The sequence below is a fragment of the Pteropus medius genome, unplaced genomic scaffold (genome assembly GCF_902729225.1).
Source record: "Pteropus medius unplaced genomic scaffold, Ma_sr-lr_union100, whole genome shotgun sequence".
Taxonomy (NCBI): Eukaryota; Metazoa; Chordata; class Mammalia; order Chiroptera; family Pteropodidae; genus Pteropus; species Pteropus medius.
This window is the reverse complement of record NW_024349802.1, coordinates 12586767-12598165: the sequence shown is the minus strand read 5'-3', so window position 1 is coordinate 12598165 and position 11399 is coordinate 12586767. Positions and strand designations below refer to the sequence as shown.

The 11399-nt window shown below is 48.2% G+C and overlaps 1 protein-coding gene across 7 annotated transcripts in view; it reads left to right on the top strand.

Moving 5' to 3' along the window:
- The window catches only part of FGF1 (fibroblast growth factor 1), a 90994-nt gene that overhangs the window by 10009 nt on the left and 69586 nt on the right, over positions 1-11399 (top strand). The window lies entirely within an intron of this gene.

Sequence of the window (11399 nt, the reverse complement as noted above, 5' to 3'; positions counted from 1 at the left end):
ACTTCCTTCTGTTGACCCTGCCTTTCTTTCTAGGAGGAGCAAATAGATTTGCAAATGAGGTACTTAATCAAAGACAAAGTTAATACACAAAAACCTAAGGGAAGAAACACTGAGTTTCTTGTAAACTCCCTCCCAAATCTGCTGTGCACATAAACATATATGGCTTGCCTGGTTCCAGAAAAGATTTAAGGAATGAATATTCAGTTGATTAAGTGGTCTGACTTTACAGTAGCACCAACCCATGATGATATTTTCAATGGCAACAGTGGATGGACATCTATGTGTTCCATCTACCCCTAATGAAGGGATCTTATCCCAGGTAAGACTATGTGCTTGCTTACTTTGCTGACCTGCATTCTGTAGACCCTGAATAAACTATTAAGGATCATGGAGCTGGCAGTCCCGCTGTGCTAGCTTCCAGGAATGAGGAATCCTGCAAAGTGGAAGGCACACCCCTTCCCTCTCATCTGGTAGGTGATGCTTGGCTAATCCGATACTCCTTGATTTAGGCTACTAGAAAAATAATCTACTCATTTGTGCCACAGATATACCTTATTTTAAGTAAATCTAACACCTATACATGCCCTATAAATTGTATGTGAATATTTTTCTTTAAGAAAAGTACTTTAGGAAAGGATTTGTTAATCAACAAATGTTCATTGAGTACTGACAAGGTGTTCCATCTCGAGATGTGACTGGATCGACCCACCCAACCATAGAGGCAGGAGGGGCCCTACCTGGGAGGGCAGGTAACAGAGAGTGAACCTGGGCTAGCAGGATGTCCAACTCAGCTGGGTGATAAAAGGAGTCCAAGGTATAGGAGTAAAGACGAGCACCTGGGCCAGTGGCCTACAGGAGAAGACAGAGGGAAAGAATTGTAATTATTTTGAACCTAAATTTCACTACTTAAATGAGGCAGCCTAAACATAGTGACTAAGTGCATAGACTCTGCAACCAGACTCCCCAGGGTTCAAATTCAGATTCTGCCACTTAGTCCTGTGACCTTGTGCCTCCATTTCCTCATCTGCAAAATGGGGTAATAAAATACTACCCTCGTTGTTGAAAGAATCAAATGAATAACGCTTTTCGCAGCATGCCTGGTTTACAATGACTGCTATATGTTTGCTATAGTAAGTTCTGAAAAATCTGCCCATGAGTCCACCTGTGCCAATGTCCAAAGTGACACTTTATGAGTGACCACTGGTGCCACCTTTTGGGGGGCACAGAGGTGCTCTTGCTTTGCATGGAGTTTTACTTGCACCTCTGAGCATTCAGAAATAGAAGAGCTTCTGCGAGGGTCGCCAGTGTTTCTTGAGCTTGGCTTGTACAAATCTCATGCTTGGCTTTGTGTGAATGACCTTGCCAAATTCTCATAACAACTCTATGAAGTAGGGGGTATTATAGTGGCAGGAATTGAGGAACGGAGGCTTGACCATTTGCCTGAGGCCACACAATTACCAAGTGGCAGAGCCAAACTTCACACCCAGGCTGCACTCCTAACCAGGTGGAGTTTGGTGACAGGAATTCAAAAGCAGGTAATATCTGAAAATCTAGAAGGTAGACTAGGATTTGGAAGATCTGCCAAGAGATGTAGGACCCCAACTTGGCCCACAGGCAGAATCTCTACCTTGAGGACCCATGACCTTTGAGACTGGGGTCTCTAGGAACAATACAAGAAGGCCGGTATGGGGGACAAGGTGGGCCTCAGGTTTTCCTGAACCAGGCAGTGAATGATGCCCAAAAAGAGAGGAAATGGTGCCTAATAACAGAGACAGAGGCACAGCAAGGGTGCCAGCCTCAAGTCCCTCAGGCCTAAGGTCAGAGGTCTTCTTGAGCTAAGCCTGAGGTCAGGACTGGGTGACTCCAGTTGTGGAGAGAGGAGGAACAGACAATGCAGAACTTAGCATCTGGGTGTCATGAAGTTTACAGTGATATAAAAGACTTGGCTTGCCAATGCGACCCCTCTAAATAGAACATTTAAAATGTGACTTCCAGAGATTTATTTTATACATAAGTGCTCAAGACCACCTCTCTGACTTCATCCGAAGAAGACTGGCAATGGGAACAGGTGTGATGGGCACACCCACCTTACAGCAGGGCTGTGTAGATGTAGAGCTTACTAATGAACAAGCCTCACTTCTGCCCCTCCATGGGTCTGGTCCAGGGTTTTTCAGATCACAAGAGAGCTTGTTAAAAAATCAGGTCTCTGGGTCCTACCGGCAGAACTCCTGATTTAACCGAGTTTCTGAGGGACCCTAGATTCTGTATATCCCGGGTAGGGCTTAGGTGATTCTGATGCCTTTGGTCCACAGGCCACCTTTACGGACACCCAGGTCTTACGGTGGCTCTGGTCTTCTTGTCTTTATTACTCTTAGTGAGAATACAGAATGTGTGGCCTGACTCAGTGGCAATTTGCATCTTCTTTGTCATCACCTTCTTCCTGCATTGCCATTTCCCTTGGACTAGACCTCTGCCTGTAACTATAGCAGTGACAGCATACCTGCTGCCTGCTGAGTTACTGTGTGCCTGGCGCGGACGGCACTAAACCCTTCGCGTACGCTCTTCTCTCATTCAATCTTCACAAGCATTCCATGAATTAGGCACTATTCTTATCCACATTTCACACATGAGGGACAAGGGCCCACTGCTAGTAAGTGGCTGGTCTGCCGTATGAGCTCAGGACGAGCGGATTACCATGACCTCTGGGCTCGTCTATGAGGCAGTTTGGGTTCTCTGCCAGTTCAACCGTCCTCTCTCACTCTCTACGGTGTCTTTCTCCAGTTAACATCCCTAACTTGCCGACTCCCATTCCCAGACTCCTAAATAATTTCTTCAGAAGATGACGTGTCCCTGAGCCTCCCTACTTTTATCTCACTCAAGAAGTCAAAAAGGGTTGGGGAAATGTGCAGGTAGAAGGTCGGTGCTACGGGTTGAATCGTGTTGCCTCTCAAATTCACATGGTGAATTTCAGAATGTGACCTTATTAGCGATAGCGTCTCTGCAGAGGTGATCCTGTCTAAATGAGATCATTGGGGTGGGCCCTCATCCGGGAGGACTGGTGTCCTTAGAGAAGGGGAAAGTGGGACCCAGAGATGCAGATAGCAGAAGATGACATCAAGAGACACAGGGAGAAGATGGATCTACCAGTTAAGGAGAGAAATCTGTAACGGATCCTTCCCTCGCAGCCCTCAGAAGGGACCAACACAGTCGATATCTTGATTTTGGACTTCTGGCCTCCAGAGCTGTGAGAGAATAAATGTCTGTTGTTTAAGCCACCCAGCCTGTGGTTCTTGTATGGTAGTCTGGGCAAACTACTCAAGTGGGAACCAGATTCTTGGGTGCCCCCTTTAGGCCCTGACTTTGGGACGATCGGGTTAAAGGCCAACACATTATGCCAAGTTGCAGCAACTTTTCTTTAACTCTGAGTGCTTTTCTGTGTGCTTAAACAGTGTTCTGGGGAGCCCAAGGCCCAGCACAGAAGAAAGAATGAATAGAAAGGATGAAGAGGGAGGAAGGAAAGGAAAGGAAAGGAAAAAGGAGGCAGGAGGAGAAAGAGGAGAGAGAGAGGGGACCGGGATGGGGCACACCTGAGGGCCACTAGTGACACTTCAGGCTCGTTCGTCTCATTCGTAGGGCACCTCCTGTGTGCCTGGGAGCGCGCTAAACACCCGCCGCAACAGAGCCTGGAACCGCCGGACCCGACCTCAGTGAAAGGTAGAGGCTAGATGGGGACACCGACATCAATCCTGAGGGGTTGCATGAAAGCACATGCAGGTACTGGGCCCAGTCAGGGGACCTGGAAAAGCTTCGGAGAGGGGGGTGCACTCGAGTCGAAATCTGGAGAACCAGCATCAACTGGGTGAGGGCAGAGTGTTTCAGGTAGAGAGACGAGCATGGGAGAAGGTCACATGGTGTGAGGAAGTATGACATCACCAGAGGGCCCAGGGAAGTGGCGGGGCGGTAAGGTGAAGCTTAAGGGGGAGGTGGGGGCCAGACCATGGCAATAGCATTGAGGATTTAGGTTCTTAAGCTGAGAGGCACGGAAAGCCTGGAAGGAAGTGATCCTACAGAGGGCAAGCTCTCATTTCAAGAAAGGAAATGTCGAGATAGAGATGCCGATGGTGTCAGCCAGCAATGGGTCAGCCCTGAGCCTGGGATTGGCTGCACTACCTTTAGGATGTGAAGTTCTAGGCCACTTCCCAAATAGTGTTCTAGCCGTGGTCCCCGCTCAACAGAGTGTGTTCTAGGTGTTTGTCACGGACCCACTGGGAAGGATCTAAATAGGGCCAGTTCTCTCCCGTCAGCAAGGTTAATCAGTTCGGTGCCAGACCAGGCTCAGGCTGGGGATGGCCAGGCAGCCCCTTCTTTGGTGTCATTTGAAGGACACAGAGAGGCCTCGTGAGTAGAACCTCCCCTTTGCCTGAAGCTGCAGGAGTGGGCATGTGTTCAGGAGGATCGTCATGCAGAAGGGCCGTGGAGAAGAGCAGAGGGTCAAGTCATGAAGGGGAAAGAGGTGAGGGGAGGGAGCCCAGGCAGACCCCTTGAAGGTGCCGGGGTGACAGTGGCAGAGACAGGTCTGAAGTGGGGCAGAGAGTGCTGGAAGGAGGAGCGCAAAGGACCTGAAGTCAAATTTTGCCTTATTTGTGATTACACACAAAATGTCGCAAGATGGGCCTGTGGCTGCGGGGTGTGGGGAGCAGGTCCAGCTTGTCATTTGCAGCTCTCCCCGGTACCTCCACTCCCAGACACACACACCATCCCCACCACTGGGAAACTTCCCATCGATGCCAGCGTCTGTCGGCTTAATCCATCAGCGAGTCCCGAGGTAAAACTGAACACCTTTGCGCCATGCCCTGCCTGGCATAAAAGAATTCCCTTCCTTTTCCTCTGAGCAGAGAGATTGGATTTGGCTAAGCAAGGGGGAGTTCTTGGGGCAAACGCAGCACACTCCGGAGAAGAGAGGTGACTTGTAGGAAGGTGAGAGGCCTCTTGGGGAGCAAGACCCCCCAACTCCCACTCCTCTCGCATCTCCCCACGCACTCTAGCCCTGCTGGCCTCTCTCTATTCCTCTGCCATTCCATGTCCTTACCTGCCTCTCAGACTTAGCAATTCCTGTTCCATCCGCCTGGAATGCTTTCCCCGGTTCTTTTCATTCTTTAGGCCTCACGTCTCCTCATCGACTCCTCAGTGAGGCTTTTCTGTCTGGTTATTCCCTATTTGACCTGTTTCCTTGGCACTCACCCCAATCTGTACTTGTCGATTTTTTAAAAACTTGCTATTGCTCATTTTCTCCACTACACCATGAGCCTCATGAGGGCACGACCTCATCTGTATTGTTCCTCACTGGATTCCTGGTACCTAAGACAGAGCCTCGCTGCATAGTAAGTGGTCAATAAATATTGGTCCAATTAATGAATAAGTGAATCATTCAGTCTCGGAGTGAGGAAGCCAAGACCAAGGACAGCAGCGGCACCTTCCACCCTCCGCTGCTCCTCACGGCTTTGAAAAAAGGGGTGCGAGGCATCCCAAAGCAAAGCTGACGAGTCTGCTCGAGGGCCTCTGCCGCCGACTGGGGGCGCCGGGGTGGGGAAGCAGGCTCCTCACAGTCCCCAGGACCCCGTGCTACCTGTCAGCAGCTCTGGCTTAGTTTGCTCAGTCTCATTTCTTCAGAGAATCCACTCTGGAAGCCTGGAAAAGCTCTGACAGATGAATAACTTGTTTCCCAAGAGACCACCTGGCTGCTTTCTCGCCTTCCTGAAAGCCACCTCTCTCCACCACAGTGTGGCTGGTGGGCATCAGAAGCAAACTGGCGACGTTCGGCACCCAGAAGGGAAACGCCGGCCCAGCGTGTTCCAGCCATCACACCCACGGAGGCGGATGGAACCGCTGGGGCCCTCCCCCCGCCAGCAATCCGATGGGAATACGGCAGTGGCAGCTGGCACTGATTAATCGATGTGTGCAGAGTGGTGCGCCAATACCTGTGGGGACATAAAGAGCTTCTAGAAAATGAGGCTCTTCTTGTCTTTTCTTAGAATCTTCATCAGAATTTAGAAATGGCAACTTAGGGAAAGCTGCAAATGCGTTCTCCAGAGTCGCTCCCTGGAGTCCACACGGCAAGCCCCAGCCCCGAGGAGAATGTCCCCCTGGTTCAGAGTCACAGGCTGGGTCAGCCGCACTTCTCAGCTTTTAGCGACAGGGCAGTGCATAAGTTAGAGGAGCGAAACGTTCCTCCTTAAAGCCTCCGTCGATTTGATTTTCATGTTTGAGGTGACAATGGAGATGTTTGAAGGGATAAGGGCTTCGGAATATTCGCTACCCACGGTTAAAATCTCCACTCGGCTGGTCACACAGAACTTGTCGCTGTGCTCCCAGGTTGGTCCTGGATGTCTCTGCTAAGGGCTCAGGAAGCAGAATCGTAAATTCCCTAGAAAGACAGCTGACGTGGATGACCAAGAATTCTTCTGACATTTCCAATTCTGGCCCATCTTTCTCATCACCCCTTCATGATTTCAGAGTGACAGCCTGTGCTGTGTAACGGTAGGACAGTGTAATGGTTGAGAGCGTGGACTCTGAACTAACACTATTTGGGTTTAAATTCTGGCTCTGGCATTCAGTAGCTGCACAGCCCTAGTCAAGTTCCATAATCTCTCCATTTCTGTAAAATAGAGAGGCTATGGCACCTGTATCCTAGGGTATGACAGGAATGTGTGAGTTTATATGAGTGAAGCTCCCCAAATGTTGTAGTACACAACACATAGTACATGGTATTCGCTCAATAAAATATTCATTATTATCATTACTGACAAGCTTTGCAGTCTGCCTAAGGCTTTTTGGAAGCCTCCATAACAATGTATTTGAACTAAAAAAAAAAAAACAAAAAACAGCTTTGTGACATGAAGGTCATCTGCTCCCTGCTGTTCCAGTCAGTAGTTTTTGTTCCAAGTGATAATGATCAGCCTGTGCTTTTTCAGCACTTAACATCCTCACATCAGGAACCTAGAACTAGCCACCAGAGCAAAAGCCCCTTTAAAAAGTCTAAGCCTGGAGCCCGCACAGGCTCCTTGTGCAGCAGTTTTAAATTGCAGGTGTATCCAAGGGATGATTAAAGATGAGTAGACATCAGCAGGCTCCTTTGGCTCAATTCACAAAAAGGTTTTGGGATTCCTGCCCATGCAGGAACATGCAGTTCCTCAGAGCAAGGATGTCTCAAAAAGTCAGTCCCATGGCCCCGGCCTTGGGTTTTGAGTTTAAATCATTTAAAAATTGACTGTGGGGATGAAAGGGACGGCCTGCTGTAGGTTGTAAATTGCATGGCCATTTTTGCATTTAGGCCGCCCATGCTCCGCCCCTGCCTCCCTGAGCGACCTTGGGTAAGGAACCGGTCCTCTAATGCTCTGGTTTCCTTCTCTACAAGAGCTCTTTTCTGGAGGGCGGTTGTGGAGGTTCGTGAAGGGTGGTGCGAACAGCTCTGGCTGTCCCTGGAGATACTTGCTGATTTCCTTTCCTTTTTCATGGCCCCTCTGACCATCACATAGCTGTGGTTATGGGAGAGACCGGTGGTGACCACTGTCTAAGAGGTTTGTGAGCATTCCCCAGCACCAGGTGACCATGAGCACATCCCTTGGCTCCTGGAGCAGCACAGAAAGCTGCTTGGGAAGGGGTCCAGGTCACAGTCTCAAAGAGGGGATGCTGGCAGCCCCACACTCAGCTCCGCCCCTCCTTGCACCACTGGGGTCAGGTCCGGAACATGGATTGCCAGCCTGCTGCTCTTCTGGGTCATCGGACTTCTCACTAAGGCCTGAAGATTGATTGTCTCCCTCAAGGAGGTAGAGACCCCTTCCTGACCCACTCTGACCCTCCACAGATGCCTCCACGCCTCCCACTGAGGTCTGAGGGTTTAATACACAGCTGGTTCTGGGTGGATCCAAATGCAGAGAGAGCAAGTTGGGGGTGGGGGAGCGTTTCCAAGGCAACGTCCAAGCTGTTTCTCGTGACCCGCTGACCCGGCTCTCCCCGCCTTGCACTGCCCCAGGACTGAGCCAAGCCTTCGGAGGGCGTCTACACCTTGGGATGTCTGGCTGGGGCCCTACTGTGGTGGGAGGTTTGGATCCCACGCTGGGATGGGCCTTGGGGAAGGTCAAGGGCAGGCTGAGCCAACGCAGGCTCTACCGCCTCTGTGCTACCTCCCAGCCTTTCCCTCTCCTTCTGACGGCATGGCAGGCAGATGTGGGCAGGAGGCCCCTGTTTTAAGAATTGTAAAGAACAGCACCTCTTAAAAAAAAAAAATCTCTGAACACATCTTGCTGTAGGATGGAAGCATATCCTGATTGGTTACTTTAAAGTTTTCTCATACGCCGCAGATCAAGAGAAGGAGCTCTGGTGACTAATTAATAGTCTGGGTCAGACTATTGCAGCCCCAAAGTCGGTATTTTCCCGGAGTCGGGTCCCTTTCCCTTCCTGACCAGTCCCACATCCTGCTGGGCCTGCGCTGGCCGCTCATGTTTCTCATTATCTCTCCCCCATCCTCTTTAAAGGCTTCTCACTCCACCCCGGGGTTTTATTTTTAAACTTGCGCAGTAATGCTAGGGCTGAGCAGGACACACTGCCCACACTCATGGGAAACCGGGCAGCCTGGAAAAGCCTCCCCCTTTTCAGAGACGTCCTTCCTCCCTCCCTCTCTTCCTTTCACATTTATTGGGCACCTTCTCCATGAGGAGCCCTGCCTGGAGGTTACGACAACGACAGAACAGATACGGTCACTTACATTTTAATGGGGCGGGGGAGTGGGGACAGAGAGAGCGCGCATGCACAAACACATACGCACACACACGAAGTAAGCCAACGAATCAATAAAATAGCAGAAACAGTGATGAGATCCAGTCTGTGAAGGAAACAAGGCACTGGAACAAGACGGGCTGTTACAAATTTGGTAAAGAGGGAAAGCCTCTCCAAGGTGACATGGAAGCGAAGACCAGAAGGATGAGGGGAACGATGCACACAAAGAGGAGGGGTAAAGACTGTTCTTCGTGTGTGGACAATCACGTGACAAGGCCCTGAGGCAGGCAAGAGCTCATATGTTCTAGAATCCAGCGCAAGGCCAGGATACCTCGCGCAGCACGGACAAGGGGGGAAAGTGCCAAGATGAGGCTGGAGAGGTGTGCAAAGAACAGATTGTGCACAGCCCCGGAGTCACGCAAGAAGTTTGGGCTTTATTCTGAGTGCGGTAGAAAGCCATTGGGGGATTAGAATCAGGAGGTGACATGCAATGATTGACATTTTAAGGCCCTCATTTAGTCCTGAGTGGAGAATTGACTCTAAGAGGGGCAGGACGAAGGCGGGGACAGGAATTAGCAGGCTTTAAAAGGAGATGTGGTGGCAGAGGCTAGACGGAGGCAGTGCCACAACTAGAAACACCTGGCTCTCCCAGGAGTTAGCCTGCTACTGGACGTCTCCTTCCAAAGAGCTACAGGACACTATCCCACACGCATGAGACGGCCTAGAACACCACGGCCCAAAGTCATAGAGTCGGTCAGTATAAGCAACAGAGTTTAGATATCCTACTGCTACAACTAGCCATGTTTACTAGGTTTCCAAACAATTAAGTAAGATCTTTGTCCAACACTGGCTCCCAAGATTTTCTGAAAGGCGTATAAATACTCTCTTTAAACCACGGCCGCTCGCTCTGTCCTTTACCGCTTTGGCTGGGATATGAGGCCAAATGGCTTTGAAGGAGGGATCTCTCACCTACATTCAGATCTCAAAGGTGACTTGATGTGCCTGAATGCCCTGAAGAGTGGTCTTTGCTCTCCGGGAGGAAGGAGATGGAAAACGAAACAGAACAGCAATGCAGCCATTCTGCATAGAGTAATAATAATAATAGCTACGATTTGTTGCATACTTCAAGGCACTTTACTTGAAGTAACTCATTTAATCCTCCACAAGGCTGATGAGGTAGGTAGCTCCTAATCCTTTTTACTGAGGATAGAGCTGAGGCCGAGAGGACAGTGAAGTGATGGCCAGTGGTAGAAGTGGCAGAGTCAGGACCTGGAGGCCGGCGGGCCTCTGCTGGTGGAATGCCCACGTACCAGGGCTTGACCGCTGCTGTTTTGGTCACCACGGTGTTTTTAAAACTGCATAGAAAAAGACCTGAAGGAGACCATCTAAAATGTTAGCAGAGCAGGGATATAAGTACCTTTGTTTTTGAGGGTTTGTTTTTTTTTTTAAGTTTTATGTTTTTAGTGCTTCGAATACACAATGCCTGGTACATAGTAGATATTGAAAAACTATTTGTTTAATGAAATTATTGATTTAATGAGCACAGATTATTTAAAAATTATTTTTATATAATTAACATATTTCATTATAGAAAATGTAAGTAAAAATAAAATAAAATCTAAGAACTTTTAAGAAAATAAAAATTTAGCCATCATCCAGAGATAACCACTGTTAAAATAGTGATCATATTTATTGACGCCTTTCCAGTTTTTTTCCTGCATTTATGTCTGTCTGTTCATCTATCTATGCATGAATGTATATGTAAAACAAAAAACTGTATTTATAGACTTATAACTTACATTTTCACTTGGCAATATATCATGGGCAGTCTCTATTTTTCTAAAAATTCTTCTATAATAGAAATTTTAATGGGGGCAGTACACCTGCCTATTATTTATTTAATAAGTCCTCCCGTATTGGTTATTCAGTTTGTGATCACTATTATTAATAATGCTAAATTGAACATCCTTCTACAAAAAAAAATTTATACATAGCTGTATTACCATCAAAGAGGAAAGAGCATTATATAGTATACTGAAACATAAAAGCAAGAAAGACGCTTACTGTTAGGGCTCTTCAGGGTAGGCCAGCTAGCACGTTTCTTGTGTCTGTCTTCAGAATCACTTAAAGCTGAAGAGATGTCATTTAGAACACTTCCCATTTTCCCATGTTTTGGTCATTACTCACCTCTCAAGAACACTTTTGGTGCAATTCTGCCACAATGGAGGTAAGTTAAGAAAAATCCCGATTGTGGCTTAAATGTGGGTCTGAAATTAGATAATTGAGTTTAAATTCCAGTCTTACCCCTAAGCAGCTGCGTGACCCCAGGCGAATTCATTTTATGAGCCTCAGTTTCCCTAAGTGTAAATGGCACATGCCTCAGAGGATGTAGCGAAGTAAAACGGTAAAGCCCTGTGAGCCTCTGCTTGGCATGAATTAGATGCTCAGAAAATGGTGATTACTATTATTAGGAAGATGAAGGAGGAGTTTCTACACAAGTTCAATGCTTTGGAAAACTCCCTCCCCACCTACACTCCAGGATCCAAGAAAAATGAATTTAAAAATCACTCAGCATACTCTCTGGCTATATTACCCTTTTACCTTTTGTGCATGTTTATCAAGCC